This window comes from Panthera pardus, unplaced genomic scaffold (genome assembly GCF_024362965.1).
Source record: "Panthera pardus isolate Hobbes unplaced genomic scaffold, ASM2436296v1 HiC_scaffold_21, whole genome shotgun sequence".
Taxonomy (NCBI): Eukaryota; Metazoa; Chordata; class Mammalia; order Carnivora; family Felidae; genus Panthera; species Panthera pardus.
Genome location: NW_026526777.1, coordinates 56,109,861 through 56,126,579, shown reverse-complemented (window position 1 = coordinate 56,126,579; position 16,719 = coordinate 56,109,861). Strand labels below are relative to the sequence as shown.

Here is a 16,719-nt window from a genome sequence, read left to right as displayed (position 1 = left end):
TTTATTTTTTTTTTAACGTTTATTTATTTTTGAGACAGAGAGAGACAAAGCATGAACGGGGGAGGGGCAGAGAGAGAGGGAGACACAGAATCGGAAGCAGGCTCCAGGCTCTGAGCCATCAGCCCAGAGCCCGACGCGGGGCTCGAACTCACGGACCGTGAGATCGTGACCTGAGCCGAAGTCGGACGCTCAACCGACTGAGCCACCCAGGCGTCCCTTGGTGTCTGTTTTTAAAAACATTTTTCAATCGCTTCTCGGCCTTTTGGCTAAGATCAAGTGTAGTATCTGTTCTTATCAGTTTAAAAACATTTTTTACACCTGGTATTTAAAACAAAACAACAACAAAAAAAGGCCAGGCTGTGCTGAACCAATTTGCACCCTAGGGACTCTGTCCTGAGGTTCCGTAAAGCCCTTTTGATAGGTCTGTCCAAATTCAAGGAATTCCTTCTGATGATTCTTATACCTCCGCTGTTACTGATGCTGATCAAGGAGCCTAGTGGTACAAAAGGAGAGGCAGGGGATAACAGGAAGTAGAAAATCGTTAAGCAAAGACAACAGGCTTATTACATATTTGCCTGTTGTTCCCTAGCCACTGCTTTGTCGCCTGGTGCTGTCGCGTCTGTCTCCTGTTCCCTGTTTCTAGCACCACCAATGACTCCATTCCATGCTGTCGTGATTTCTGGCCTAGAACACCCTCCTCAAAGATATGATCTCCCTACAGCCGTTCTGACAGCCTTCCGATCTGTTCTCCACTTTGTCGCCAGAGTCATCTCTTGGAAATACATATCTGATCACCGCACTCCTTTTTGCTTAAATCCCCTCGATGGATTTGCATCGGCCTTGAGACAAAACTAAAATTCCGCATCATCTGGCTCTACCTGCTTCTGGCAGACACTGCAGGCCATTAATAATACCCCTTCCCCTTCCTCCTGCGACATAGATGATTTATATATCCCAGCATCCCTTACTCCCTTACTGTTAGGCGTGAGCACGTGACCGAGTTTCGCTAATGGAATGTGAGCAAAGGTGGCAATTGTGCTTTTCGGGCCCAGGCTCCAAGAACCTCTGGGAGGCATCTTCATGACCCTAACCAGGTGGCTGGGATGGCGATATTCATGCTGACTTTGAAAGATGACAGAGTCTCTGCCAGTGGATTCCCCAAGATCCCTCATCACAACCTTTAACCTGGAATTGCCTTGGAATGTTATAGGAGAGACAAATAAACACTTATTGTCTTGAGCCATGGTGGGGTTAGGTCTATTTGTTGCCGTGGACTGGTCTTCTGTAACCAGTACGTTACATTTCCTGCCCCATCTACCCCCAATATTGCCCACGCCCCACGTTTCCACACCAGCTGAAGAGATATTCTGTCATTTCCTCATATTTTCCATGCTCCCTTCTTCTGTGGCACTTTGAATATGCTATTAATCGCTCCATTGACGCTTTTTGGTCAAATCTTGTTCATTCTTCAGATCTTAGCTCAGGTAATCAGGGCATCTTCCTACTTCATGGAAAACTTTTCTGGACTCCAGCGCCCCTCTTCTAGGCTCATCTCTCCATGTACTCCTCTTTCATAGATCTTGTGATGACTGCAACTTTGCATTTGTTTTTGTGCTTACTTAGTTACCTAACGTCTCTTCACTAAAGTGTATATTTCGTGAAGCCCGGGACAGTGTCTGTTTTTTTCTCCTTCAGCATCTGCACGGTAACTTGACATAAAGACCATAATTTTTATTGAATGAGTGAATCAGATTATGAATCCATACCATTAAAGGAAAAAAAAAAGCCATGTTAGGTGTGGTATGTAGTTGCAAATTATGATGCAAAAAATATTTTTTCTCAATATAAAATGTTATTTTGCCACTTTGTTTTTAAGTGCTTTCAGTAACCGCGGATGTGCTTTGAGATCATCGTCTTGAGGAAATGGGGCTTGACGCAACAGCTTTATACTCTGGACCTGCCTCAGCTTCTTCCTCTTGAACATTTCACTTTTCCTCGTAGTTGGTAAGCACACGCAATTCCTGGATTGTTTTTTTTAATCTAAGAACCCTCTGGTTGGGGGAAAATGCTAGAGAATAAAACACGCAAGGCATAAGTGACATTCTAGATAGAACCTTTTGTGTGACGGGGAACAAAAAGGTACGAGCTTGATAAAATCGATCTGGGGGCTTGAGTTCTAGTTAGGGTGGCCACACCCATGCGCATGTCTCATGCGGTGTTTGGGACACACTCATTCTAAAAAATTACTTCCTGTTTATCTGAAATCAAATTTAGCTGAGTATCCTATAGTTGTGTTTACTATTTATAGTTGTATGTACTCTATCCTATAGTTGTATAGCTCTATTTTCAGTTCTGCCGCTTAACAGAAACTTCACCTAAAATAAGAACTTTACCTGGAGACGACTGTGTGAAGCACCATACTTGAAATGCTTAGCATGGCGTCGGGCACTATGTGTTGACAGTTAGTGGTCAGGAACTATTTATTCTTGTCATTAATGTATGTCATAATAAAAGCTTCTGTTTATTGCAATAAGATTCTGTTACATCTAATAATATGAGCTACCGTTTATTGTGTGTCCCACTCTAGGCAAGGTGTTGTTCTAAGCCCGTCACAGGAAGCGTTCTATTCATTTCTTCCAACGATCCCGTAAAACAGGCATCACGCGATCTCTACCGTACAGCTGAGACCCAAAGAGTATGGATCACCGCTCCCGGGTGATATCACCGGGTGATAGCGGTGGAGGCAGCCCCAGATGCAGCTGACTCCAGGACCTGCTTTCTTAACCTCCACGCCACAATTTCTGCAAGCCGCAAATGAGGCTGGGTCCCTTTATGAATGAGCGTTCTTTCATATTTAATAGGACTGCCTTCTCTCAGCCCCTATGGAACCCTGGGGAATTGACTCAGCTGCCCACCTGGTAAATCAAGCAGCCATTTTGCATCCAGAGCTGATTTTATAGAAATCTAAATACAGTTTACTAGGTTTACATGTTAGCACTAAAAGGAAAAAGTTCTCTGCTTACCTTTTAGTTGGGGCAACCCTTTGGTTTTATAGGCTTGTTTGAGTAAGTAATTATTCTGGTAATGCCAAGGCCTCCTTTATTGAGTCATAAATGCATCCTGGACAACTCAGAATAACTAGCAATCCCTTTCCTTTGAGCCTAGCAGGCAAACACGGGTTAGCTAGATGTGAGTTGGCTTGCCTGCCCTTGCAGGTTTCTCTTTTTCTCTGGAAACCTCCTACGAAACCATGTGAAAGGGGGAAAGAGGATCAGATAATTGGGATCTTTAAGATGGTTATTATGAAAAATGTTCTGGAACCAATTCAAATACCAATCAGAAACCACATTGTTCAACTAAATCACTTTCAGATGCCACATAAGATACAAAATACAATGATTTCCAGTTTAAAAATATAATGTTCCTTTAAAAAAACACAGTATTTTATTTTATTATTTAGAAAAAAACCCTGCCTTGGCTGGAATTCAGGCCCGTCACAGATGATGTACAGACAGGCTTTGTGCAGTTCCCTTCGGATCCGGGGCCTATGGACCTCACTGTAATGTATTTAAAAGTTCCTTAAAATGGATGTGACGGCTGTTTTCTTTGTGTATTACAGAAATATACAGAGTTCAGAGGCTCCGTGGCTACACTTCAGGCATGTATGTCATTGAAGGAATGAAAAAAATATGATGGCCAAATGCTGTATTAAAATCCCATTAGAAACGCTGGGAAGAATTATGGCTCCAGTCTCTTTTATCTGACAGGCATCAGTTTGGTGACACAATATTCCTTCTTGCCATTTTCTCCCTCCTTTCTTCCTTCTCGTTCTTTCTTCCTTTCTTCCTTCCTTCCCTTTCTCTCTTTTTCTTTCTCTCTTTCTTTCTTTTCCTTCCTTCCTTCCTTCCTTCCTTCCTTCCTTCCTTCCTTCCTTCCTTCCTTCCTTCCTCTTTTCCTCCCTCCCCTCTAGAACCCTCCCCTCCCCTTCTCTCCCTTTTCTTTCCTTGCCTTCCCTGTCCTCCCTTCCCTCCTGTATCTTCCCCTTCCCCACTTCCCTCTCCTCCCTTCCTTGTTTACTTCTCCCCTTTTCCTACTTGGTCACAGGATATCTGTGTGTCATCTTTACCACTGGGAAAGCAAATATCATCAGGTTTCTGTCACTGTTTGATCTTCTGTACTGTATCCTGCATCAGGCAGCCTTGGGGGAGACCACTCACCCTTTTCCCGGATAAACTTGTCTATCTGAGGATTCATTAAATCCAGGATTGTTTATCTGAGCCGTCATCACTGTGTTGGGGAGCACGGAGGTTAACGCACCGTGTGACCTCAGGAATGATTTCTGTTATAGCAGCTCCCATATGATCTATCAGGCTCTAAGCATGAATTTTAATGGGCTTAGAACCACTTCTCCAGCCTGCAGGCCAGAGGTCGCTGGCTTTCACAGCGAATCTTCTACAAACTGACATGGAATCTGAAGAATTTGTTTGCTCCATCCAGAGAGGTGTGAATTTTTGCCCCTGTTCAGATCTGCAGGCCTTGCTGTGGAACTGGAGGGAAATACCAACCCGTTATGTCACCGAGGATGGGGTTATTTACAGATTCACAGGGAAAATTCAGCCCCGAAAGAGCTGCTATGAGGCTCGACAGCAGGAGCAGCGGGCGCGGGGAGGTCTGGTTCTGGCCCAGCTTCGCCCCCTATAAACCTCGAGGCCACGGGCCACTTGCTTTCCCTCTCTCGGTTCAGGTCACTTATCTGTGAAAGGAGAGTTGGCTCTGAAATCCCCTGATTTTGTGAAAGCAGCCCAGTCGGTGACAGAGGGAAAGACAATTCCTGCTCGGAGATATTGTAACCACAGATACACAACAGCCTTTTCTCCCCCAAAGACTTTGAGGGAAAGTTAAATAATTCCATACTTCAGGGAACTCAGAGTCACTGATAACATATTAGTTCACTATCTAATGTCTTGTTCATCTCTGCATAGAAGCCTAAAAGCCTCTTGAGGACAAAGACAGTGCTGTTCATCTCTCTATCTCCCCTTCTGTGCCTGTTTGTTGAGTGTGGGAATGAAGGTTCAAAAGTTAGGGAATACTCGTGAGGATGGATAGCTCTCTGGAAGGGACCTATCCCTTGGTACAAGGGAGGTAGCAAACTGAGAGCACACTGACAGGCAAATCAAAGAGCAAGGCACCGCCAGTGTCCAATGTCACAAGTAGGCAAAGAGTCTGAACCAAAAGCCCTTCACTGGGAGCCATCGATGGTCAGTCACTTTTACGTAATGAAGTTACAGTTCTTTACTTGCCTATGATGTCTAGAGAAGAGGACACTGCACTATCACAGAAGACTGAATCCACTGAATTTTGAAGAAGTCCGTCTTTTACTAAATGCTACACAATAGTAGACAGGTGTCAGATCTATACTTTGCCCTTTTAGTTCCCATGCCCTCGGGTCCATATTGTACATGTTGACTCCTACTAATAGTGGACAGAGTAGTCTAGGAGCCGGCAGAGCGTAGTTTGGGGACTGATGTACGTGCCTCCATAGGCATACTTCTCATTACATCCTTAAATCAAATGAAAGGAAGAAATTGAACTGAAATTTACTTGCTTTGCAAGTAAAGAATTACTTGCAAAACCAGTGGAAGATTAGAATCAGCAGTAGGTGACAAATGGAAACTGTAGACATTTGATGGTCATTATGTTCCAATGACTGTCACAGCAGAGCATTCTTTTCTAAGGAATTTTTTAATGTTTAATTTTTGAGAGAGCAGGGGAGGGGCAGAGAGAGAGGAAGCTGAGCTGTCAACACAGAGCCCGACGCGGGGCTGGAACTCACGAACTGTGAGATTGCGACCTGAGCCGAAGTTGGACGCTCAACCAACTGAGCCACCCAGGCGCCCCTCAGTAGAGCATTCTATATCTAGAAGAAGGACTGTCTCTATTCGGTAGGACTTAATACTAACCTCAGTTACATATCCAACTCCAAAATAGAGAAAGAAAGTGCTGGTAGTCAGGACCATTTAGATCATTTAATGTCAGTTTCAAAGACTCACAAATTACATTCTGAGAAGAGAGATTGGGAAAGAGTAGGGAAATCATGAGCCATAAAGAGTATGGATTTCTGTAGGAAAAATTGTACCAAGAAGATTAGATTACTTTTTTGGGAGAATAAATTTATATTAGCGAGAAAAAGGAAAAGTACATGTTATTCATTAGAGTTTTTATAGAATGTTTGGTTCAGAAATTGCAAAATTATACTTTTAATTTATTTTGATAGTTTCAATTGGCATAGATTATGTTCCAAAGGCAGCTTGTAGAAGAATCAAGAAAGAAAAACGTCAAGGTGTCAGAGCTTGGGAAGCAATATGGTTTACATCTCTTTCATATAAATATTTTTATTGCTTCTCTGGAAGAAAAAGAAAATAGAACATTAATGAAATTGGCACTTAAATCCTTGGTTTTAGAGTGTGAGTGAGCAGTAAAAAAAAATGGCAGAATTAAGAGACAAATTATTTCTTTCCCTTCTCTGGGTCCACAAAAGGTCAGAGGAGGAAATGTATTCATTCATTGATTCATTCAAACATTTATTTCTCTGTGATCACATTGACACAGGAATAAATAAATGTAGCAGGATATGGATAAAGTAGCTATTTTTTAATTATTATTTAGGTTTTCTGACTTTTAATTTCCTTATCTGTGAACTGACGACCAAAACAGCTAATTCTGAGGGGTATTATTTATGAGCATTAAATATGATGATTTATTTAAACAGCGCTCAACATATGGAAATGATATTAATAACAAACATTATCGAGTACTTCCTCAGTGCTACATACTCTGTCAGGTTTTTTGTATATGTTAATGTATTTGAGAGTCACCACTGCCTTATGATAGATGCAGACATCATAGTCCCATTTTATGGATGAAAAGACTGTATAGTTTTAAGAGTGTGAGTAATTTGCTTGAGCTCGTAAGTCGCATAGCTGAGACCTCAAATCCAGACAGCCTGACTCCATTGCTGGTACCTGGCAGCTATTATGGTTATTGCTACAACTATGAGACTCAGCTGAAATTACAGAAATAAGACCTTAAATTTAGACGTGAAGTTCTGGACTAGAGGGATTATTAAAAGAAGTGGAATGTGGGGCGCCTGGGTGGCGCAGTCGGTTAAGCGTCCGACTTCAGCCAGGTCACGATCTCGCGGTCCGTGAGTTCGAGCCCCGCGTCAGGCTCTGGGCTGATGGCTCGGAGCCTGGAGCCTGTTTCGGATTCTGTGTCTCCCTCTCTCTCTGCCCCTCCCCCGTTCATGCTCTGTCTCTCTCTGTCCCAAAAATAAATAAAAAACGTTGAAAAAAAAATTAAAAAAAAAAAAAAAAAAAAAAGAAGTGGAATGAAAAATTTTAAAGCATAAAAATCCTTGGAGAAGTTTAGGGGTATTCGGACTGTCAGCTGAGGTTCTACTCTCCCTTGCAGACTTAGAACAACTTGGCTTAAGATTCCAACTGATGCCTGTGCAGGTTTGGAACTATGCTTGTAATTTCTGTCAATTCCTGATGGTTTCCTTCTTCTTAGTTTTCTCTTCCTTGTTTTGCATTCATCCTGTGTTATCCAAACATAAAGCCTGCTTTTCCTAAATCCGTTATTAGTTTAGCTGTTTTACTGAAGACCTTTGCGGTTATGGGGGAAGTCACATCACATATAACATCACTGACTTCCTGACTTCAGCTCCAGTCCTCCTCATTTTACACAACAGCAAACATGCCTGGCAAACACACCGTTTCCAACCATTTAGTAAATGGTAGAGCCAAGACTCCAGGCAAGATCCTGTTGGTAGATGGTCTGATCAAGCCAGTGCAAGTGAGGAAAGAAACGTCTTCATCCATCGACGCATTCCTCTTAAGCTCTGCATTTTCTCCCCACTATAAAAGAAAAATAAGACAGGAATCTTCTAAACTAATGTAAACTAATCCTGCAAATGCGTTTCTCTTAAAAATGCAAAAGACCAAATTAAAAATAATCAGATTACACTAACAGTTAGAAGTGTTTCTTTTCTTTTTTTTGGGGGGGGGGTTTATTTATTTATTTTGAGAGAGAGAAAGAGAATAAAAAAGCATGAGCAGGAGAGGGACAGACAGAGAGGAAGAGAGAACCCCAAGCAGGCTCCATGGTGTCAGTGCAGAGCCCAACTCAGGGCTTGATCCCACGAACTGTGAGATCATGATCTGAGCTGAAATCAAGAGTCGCTCAACCAACTGAGCCACCCAGGTGCCCCAGGAATGTTTCTAAAGCATCGATTTATGTTGATTATTTCAAAAGGATTCCCTGCTCTCTGGCTTCTGGTTGGGTTGGCCCAGCAGGAGCCCTGGTAGAAGATTGGAAAGAGGGAGGAGAATGAAGTCAGGACATCAATCCCTCGGCTCCCTCTCTCATGGATCATCCAAAGTGGGCTCTGTTGCTCAACCAAAATTCACTGCTTTTCCTGAGGCAGCTTCTATACACAACTTTCTCCTCCCTCTTCTAGTATCCGTGTCCTTCCTTTACCCTTTGAGGCCCAGAGGCAGAAAGAGTCCTGTCTTAACTACACTGCACACTGCAATTCTCCCACATCCCATCTATACTGTGTGTTGTGAGTTGAATCATGTCCTTCCCCAAAGAGGATTCAGTCTCTACCTTCAGTGCTTCTAACCATGACCTTATTTGAAAACATGACCTTTATAGATGATCAAGTTACCATAAAGTTGTTAGGGTGGGCCCTAATCCAGCATGACTGTGTTTTTAGAAAAAAAGGAGAGGAGTGTCTGGGTGGCTCAGTCATTTAAATGGCCGACTCTTGGCTTTGGTTCAAGTCATGATCTCATGGTTCCACTGGTGTGTGCAAGCCCAGAGCCGGGTTCTGCATTGACAGAGCAGAGCCTGCTTGGGATTCTCCCTCTCCCTCTCTTTGCCCCTCCCCTGTGTGCTCTCTCTCTCTCTCTCTTAAAATAAAAATAAATAATTTTAAAAAAAAGAAAAAAGGGGGAATTTGGACACACACACACACACACACACACACACATGAGATGCCATGTAAAAGTGAAGGTAGAGATTGGGGGCAAAGCATCTACAAGTCAAGGGATGTCAAAGATTGCCAGGAAACCATCAGAAGCTAAGAGAGAAGGCAGGAACAGATTCTCCTTCACAGGCCTCAAAAAGAAGCAACCCCACTGGCATCTTGATCTTAGACTTTTGGCCTCTGGAACGGCGAGGCAATAAATTTCTTCTGTTTAAGCCCTGCTAATTTGTTGTGCAGTGGCCGTAGGAAATTAATACACCATGTAAATAGTCCCTCACTTAACATTCCTAGAGTTTTCTTAGCTTGAGTCCCATCAGCTGATGCCTATCGGGAACGTGAGTGGTCTAAATGCCTCTATAAAAGGAAATAAATTATTGAGATAATGTCCAGCTAACAGAAGAGTTTGACAAGGTGTAACCAGCTAAAATCTAGCTGGAGCTTCAGATTAGAAGCTGGCATTTGTGTGACACATTTGTAGAGCAAAGTTACTTTCCGTGTTCCTTTTCAGCTATGCAATGATTAAGTTCCATCTCCCAATGCTTATTAGCTCTTAAGGACTTTTAGAGAACTGAAAATCTGTGACACGCTCAGAAGAAAAATAAAGCAAGCTAACGCGACAAAGAATTACGGGGTAGGGGCTCTCAGAGAAGGTGACATTTGAACAGATATCTAAATCCAGTAAAGGAGGAAGCCCTGTAGAATCTAGCAGAGAGTAGAATCTAGGCAGAGGGAACAGTTAATTCAAAGGCTTTGAGACTGGAGTGCGCGAGGCGTATTTCAAAAACAGAGCAACAGCCAGGATGGCTGGAACTGACTGAGGCAGACGTAGATAAAAGATGACATCAGAGAAGTAAACTTTTCTATCCCGTTAGGACATGTTTACTTTCTCTACTGGACTGTTGTGGGCACTTAAAGTTTGGGATGAGTGTTTGCAAAGTGACTAAGAGGATGTTTCTCACATAAAGAAGTATTGAAGGGACCAATGTGGGCAGAGAGTCACAAACTATTTCCACATTTTCTCCAGAATCCCCTTCCAAAGTGCCATAGCCCTAGAAAAAATTCATATTATTCAAAAAGACTAAGAAATATTTTATGTTTAAATTACAACCTGATTTCTAATCGAGTGACTTTTCTTGGCTCTGTTTGAGGTGATTTTTTTTTTAGCCCCAAATTACTTTCCAGCCTCTCTTGTTTATTCCGTTTTGATCTGTGTGGCCATGCATCCTCTCCCTAACCTTCCATTATTTCTCTGGATCCACGTTTTGGTTTGAGTAGTCCTAACCACTCTAACATAAAGAACTCTTATAGATTTTTAAGGAAGTTTTTCACTTATAAAGAGTAATAAAAGTATTAATTTCCTTTTCAGATTATTTAAATGGATCATAAAACAGCCTCATTTACTGCGCTTAACTTTCCTTGTGTCCTGAATAATCAAGAGAGGGTGTATGGTCTGGGGCACTAAAGCATTTATGCACACTGGTGGTCTGAAAGCTTTAATGTCTCTTCCTGGAGTGATTAATTTAAAGCAGGGCAAGACTGGCCCAACATTATTATTTCATTTTAAGTGCATCTGGAAATCCAGAGAGTAAGCCCTTGTTTCACTCTGTTGAAGAAAAAGAAATGCATGTTAATAACTCCTACTTATTCTTAGGGCGATTGTACGATCGCTCCTCAAGCGCAGGAGGCGAAGCTCATGATGTCATTTGGAACAGAGACAAGAGGAGGCACGTTCACTTACCTCTATCCATGAGGCATGGATTCAGGAGCAGAGCAAATGGGGTTTCGTGAAGCCTGAAGATTCTGCAATTTAAGGACGTAGGCAGAAACAAGAATTTAGGAAGAGAAAAGAGATTCCCAAAAATAACTTGAAAAAATGTAACAGGGTGCTTGGATGGCTCTGTCATTAAGCCATGAACTCATGGTTCGCCAGTTCGAATCCTACATCAGGTGAGCTGGAGACCCGCTTCCGGTGAACCCTGCTTCTCTCTCTTTTGCTCTCTCTCTCTCTCTGTGCCCCTCCCTCACTTGCACCCTCTCTTTCTCTCTCTCAAAAAAATTTTTTCGACCCATACTGCGAACATCACAAAACCAAGAAAATAACATAATATTTTTACTAATTGACCGCCTGACCTCTGGCGATGTTGTCTTCCTACATTTTTTGACTGCGTACTTTTTGATTGCCTTTTCACATTAAAACATTTTTGTAATATTTTCTACAGAGAGACTACAAAGATAGCTGAGTCTCTCCTTTAGCATAGTCAATTGAAATTTGTCGTTTTACTCCTTTTGGGTTAGATGAACACAATTGTGGCTTCAAACGCAGTCGCGCTCACTGTTTGTACCACTGCTCCCAGTGTGTGCTCTAGAAACATAGGCACTCTGATAATTCTAACATTCTATTTCTCACAACTCCCATCACAATGGAAAAGGTAATGTGCGACGTGTTATAACTCTACATACTGCATTATACCCCTGTCAGGGAAGAAGGTCTGTCTTGATCTATGAAAAGCACATCATTGGTGACACATCTGAAGGTTTATACCACTGACGACTGGAGGAACATTCTTCAGACTGGCTTCTGGCTTCTTAAGTCGCAAGCTTCCTTCTCTCCCAACTGCCTATGTACTCCCAACACCGGGACCAAGGACGTGTTCCCATTTCAGTATGCCCTCTGGCCCCATACCTTTGTGTAGTGACAATGGTCAGAAAGCACAGGTGGCCACAGAAGTTGGCCTGGATGCCATTTCTACACCAGCCTGGCCAGTCATCACTGTGTACACACGGAAATGACCGCAAACCCCGTAATTATGGAATGTATGGAAATGTGTGGACAGGAAAGTGAGAATGTAAAGAGACGGCAGTCTTAACTGATTGTGGCTCAAATATCTTACTTCTGAAAATTTACAAGAACAGATGTGGCCTCTCAGGGCCTTGGATAGAGTCCATGTAGCTGAAGACCTAGAAGCTTAAGTGTCATTAACTTCACTGTAAATCTTCCTCTGGGGTGAAACCTAAGAAAAGGGTTTTACTCTCTCCCTTTATCTTTACAAGAGCACTAGAAAGAGCTAACTCTACTCAAAATTAGTTCTCCACTGAAAGTTAGTTCACAACCCTTCCAATTAGCTAATGCAATCAGACATCGTCCAAAACTCCATCCCGGCAGTTTCTTCAGAAAACTCAATAGGTGGCTTTTCCAATGTGATATTTAGGGAGCATTGAATGACTGCATTAAAATAATGCCAAGAAGGGTAAAATTAATTTGCTTTGTATCCAACTAAGGATAGAATTCCTTTCCAATGAGACTGGATAATATGCTCTCATGGTTTTAGTTTTGATTTTTCCCACTTTTCCCCAGGTTTCATCTTTTTTTCTTTGCATCCTTTTCCTTTAAGATTTTTTCTCTTATCTTCATTTCTCCCTGTTCTCTTCTCAGGCATTAGGTGTTCTTAGCAATGGCTTTGGCGCAGAAACACACTCTGAATTAGCTCTTGGCTTTCTGTCCCTGAGAGATAGAGAAAGGCATGTGGTAGGGAAGAACAAGTCAGGCAGACTTGGGGCATGCTTCACTGCAGAGGTCAAGGTCTTAGCTGGTCCCAGCTGCTGTAACAAAGCATCACACGCTGGGGGCCTGCAACAATAATCACGTATTTCTTATGGTTCTGGAGGCTGGAAGTTCAAGATCGGTGTCACAACATGGCTGGGTTCCGGTGAGCGCTCTCTTCTGGGCTTGCAAATGGTTAGTTGCCTTCTTGCTGTATCCTCATCTGGGAGAGACAGAGGGGGAGAGACGGAGAAAGAGAGAGACAGACCATCCCTCGTGTTTGTCTTCTTATAAGGGCACTAACCCAATGGTGAGGACTCCACCTACCTGACTTAATTAACTCCCAAATGCCCCATCTCCAAATAAAAGCCCACTGGGGATTAAGGCTTCATCATTTGAATTCTGGGGGACTCAGCCATTCAGTCCACTGCAAATAGGTAGCAGCACAGGGAAAAATTGCCCCCAACACACACACACACACACACACACACACACACACACACACATCTCTAGGTAACATACACATCCAATCAGTTCCCAGATCTTTATACTGTCATAGCAGGATCGTAGTCTTTCTTCCATGGTTCCCTTTTGAATACTTTCTGTGTTTTTCTTTCTCATTCAAATCTCTCTGTGATGTACTTTTTACTTGATTTCATTTATTTTTTTTTAATATAGTTTATTGTCAAATTGGCTTACATACAACACCCAGTGCCTGTCACCCATTTTCCTGCTCCCCCACTCCCCCTTCCGTCCACCCTCAGTTTGTACTCCGTATTTAAGAGTTTCTTGTGGTTTGCCTCTCTCCCTCTCTGTTTGTAACTGTTTTTTTTTCTCCTTCCCCCATGGTCTTCTGTTAAGTCTCTCAAGATCCACATGTGAGTGAAAACATATGATATCTGTCCTTCTCTGACTGACTTATTTCACTCAGCATAAAACCTTCCAGTTCCATCCACGTTGCTACAAATGGCAGGATTTCATTCTTTCTCACTGCCAAGTAGTATTCCATTGTATATATAAACCACATCTTCTTTATCCATTCGTCAGTTGGTGGACATTTATAACCTGATTTCATTTAGATAAAATGTTAGTATGTTGCTGCTAGGCATTGTATTTTGTTGGCTAATGGCATGTGGTTGGACATAGGAGAAGCACAAGGTTAGTCTAGTCACTTGGAAATACTGGAAGCTCTTGACATAGAGGAACCTATGGGATCCATTTGTATTTTCTTGCCATTTAATAAATTAAACTCCATTTAGATTAGAAGGGAAATAGTCTCGGGGCGCCTGGGTGGCTCAGTCAGTTAAGCATCCGAGTTCGGCTCGGGTCATGGTCTCACAGTTTGTGAGTTCGAGCCCCGCGTCGGGCTCTGTGCTGACCGCTCGGAGATTGGAGCCTACTTCAGATTCTGTGTCTCCCTCTCTCTCTGCCCCTTCCCCACTCGTTCTCTCTCTCTCTCTCTCTCTCTCTCTCAAAATGAATAAACATTATTTATTTTTTTTAAAGAAGGGAAATAGTCTACCTTGAGTTTTTTTTTTTTTTTTTCTTTTTTCTTAGCCTGGTGGGCGCCTCCAGGTGGGAGGAGAAAGGACAGGATGTATTTCCTGAAAGAACACAAAATGCCACCTGGTGCTTACCCTCCCTGCCTGTCTGGCTTCTTTCAGCTGGGAATGTAAGCTTCACAAGGCAGAGCCCATTCTCTTTATAAGGGACCTTCTTTGTTTCTCTCATGTATCTTAAGATAATTTTGACAGATTATAGTTTCCCTTTGCACATTTTAAAGTTCAAAACTAAAATGCTCAATCATAAATGTATATAGTTTCAAAAGATATAGTTGCTGGCACATTCAAATTGAATTTTAAAGTAAAACCATTAGTCTTCTTTTTAAATATATCTCAGCAATATTATGTACGCCATCATCTATTTTTATTTATTTATTTTTTTAAAGTTTGTTTATTTATTTTGAGAGGGAGAGAGAGCCAGCAGGGGAGGGGTAGAGGGAGAGGGAGAGAGACAATCCCAAGCAGGCTCCCCACCACAAGCAGAGAGCCCGATGAGGGGCTCAAACCCATGAACAACAAGATCATGACCCAAGCTGAACTGACACCTGACTGACTGACTGAGCCACTCAGGTCCCCCAACCATCATCTATTTTTTTTTTAATTTAAAAAATTTTTATTTTAATGTTTATTTACTTTTAGCAGAGAGAGACACAGAGCATGAGCAGGGGAGGGGCAGAGAGAGAGGGAGACACAGAATCCGAAGCAGGCTCCAGGCTCCGAGCTATCAGCACAGAGCCCGACGCGGGGCTTGAACTCACAGACCGCGAGACCATGACCTGAGCCAAAGTCGGACCCTCAACCGACTGAGCCACCCAGGCGCCCCAACCATCATCTAATTTTAAAGGCATACAAATCTCTTTAATAATTAGATATTTTTCATCAGTCTCTTTTCTCCTTAAAATTGTATTTCCATGCTACCTCTTCCTCAGAATTTTATACCACTGTAACATAATTTTATATTTAAATATCTTTTATTGATTACCCTTTCCTATGCCTGTGCAACAAACATTAAAATTTTTCCATTTTTTTATCATCTCCGTTGTCAAGAATTTCATGTCTAAATTTAAATTCCCTTTGTTATCTTAGCCCAGCAAAAGAAAAGATAAGATTTCTGTAACCCTACAGTTCTAAGAGCCCAAATTTTCTTCTGTATTATCCCTACAGCTATTTTTCATATGCAAATGATCAGGTCGATCTCCATAAATTATAATTTTTTATAATTAGTGTATATAAAAATAAAATTGTGCTGGGAAAAAGAAATACTGCATTTCTTAGTGTGATAGGTGGTGATAGTTTATGGTGTTTTGGTTAAATGAAGTGACACAAATATTTAAAATTGTTGCTTTATTTGGGACCCCCGAGATTATTCTACCTGAGAACGATGCATGGCACCAACAGGGATGGGGGACAGCTGTACCTTTCTTTTGCCCAGTGGGTGACAGGCTACGGACAAAGGGACGTGGGAAAGAGAAGGCCAACGAAGATCTCATTGAAGACACCTCTGTAGGCAAAGTGCTTTTAGGGAAGAGTGATATAGAAATCAAATCTCTGGAATTGGTTTCCTTAAAACTGTGTCTGCAAAGAGTAAGTATAATTATTTGAACAGGCTGATGTATATGGTTCTTAACCTAGTCCATGGAGCCTTCTCCCAGAGTCGAAAGAGGTGAGTGCAGCAGGAGGTGACAGAACAATTATAGACACCTCTTTAAAACCTTTGGTGTGGGGATGAGCTCATTGGGAGAGTTCTTTTTAGAAATGTTTTAATCTTCAGGAATTCTGATCCAATTATATGTATATATATAGCTTCTCATTTATGCTCATACAGGAGGTCCTACTAATTATGAAATGTCAAAGACTATCACTTACAAATGAGAGAATATATTGGGGCGCCTGGGTGGCTCAGACGGTTGAGTGTCTTACTTCGGCTCAGGTCATGATCTCATGGTCTGTGAGTTCAAGCCCTGCGTCGGGCTCTGTGCTGACAGCTCAGAGCCTGGAGCCTGCTTCGGATTCTGTGTCTCCCTCTCTCTGCCCCTCCCCCACTCATGCTCTGTGTCTTAAAAAATGAATAAACGTTAAAAAAAATTAAAAAAAAAGAGAGAACATATAAGAGCCTCCCAAACAAGAGGCGCTAAGTTAATTTATATTGATAAACATCACTCACTTAAGATTGCTCCTTGAAATCAGTTTATGATTTATTTCAAAAGCTTTTAATAGATGAAAAGTCTCAATAATACCATTTATCTCAATTTGCATATTTGAATCTATTTTTTCAATTCCTAAATTTATAATTGCTTACCTATGTTTCTTATTGATTTTATATTTAATAAAAATGTATATTATTTTATATTTATTATTATTATTTATGGTAATTATTAAAATTTATTTATAATTGTTATTTATGTTTTTTTTTGGGATTTATGATTTTTTCCTCTAAAATGGCTTCTTGCATATGGAAATCAATGGATAATCTTTTACAAAAAAGGCTAGAATAAAGATCTCACGTTTGTAGTCACATATAAGACATTTTACAGCAATGACAAGGGCGGAGAAAATATAAGGAACAT

General features: G+C 41.7%; 1 pseudogene; it reads left to right on the top strand.

The window, feature by feature from the left end:
* Window positions 1–246: 246 nt before the first annotated feature.
* LOC128778944 (U2 spliceosomal RNA) lies at window positions 247–372 on the top strand (annotated as a pseudogene).
* The last annotated feature ends 16,347 nt before the right edge of the window (window positions 373–16,719 follow it).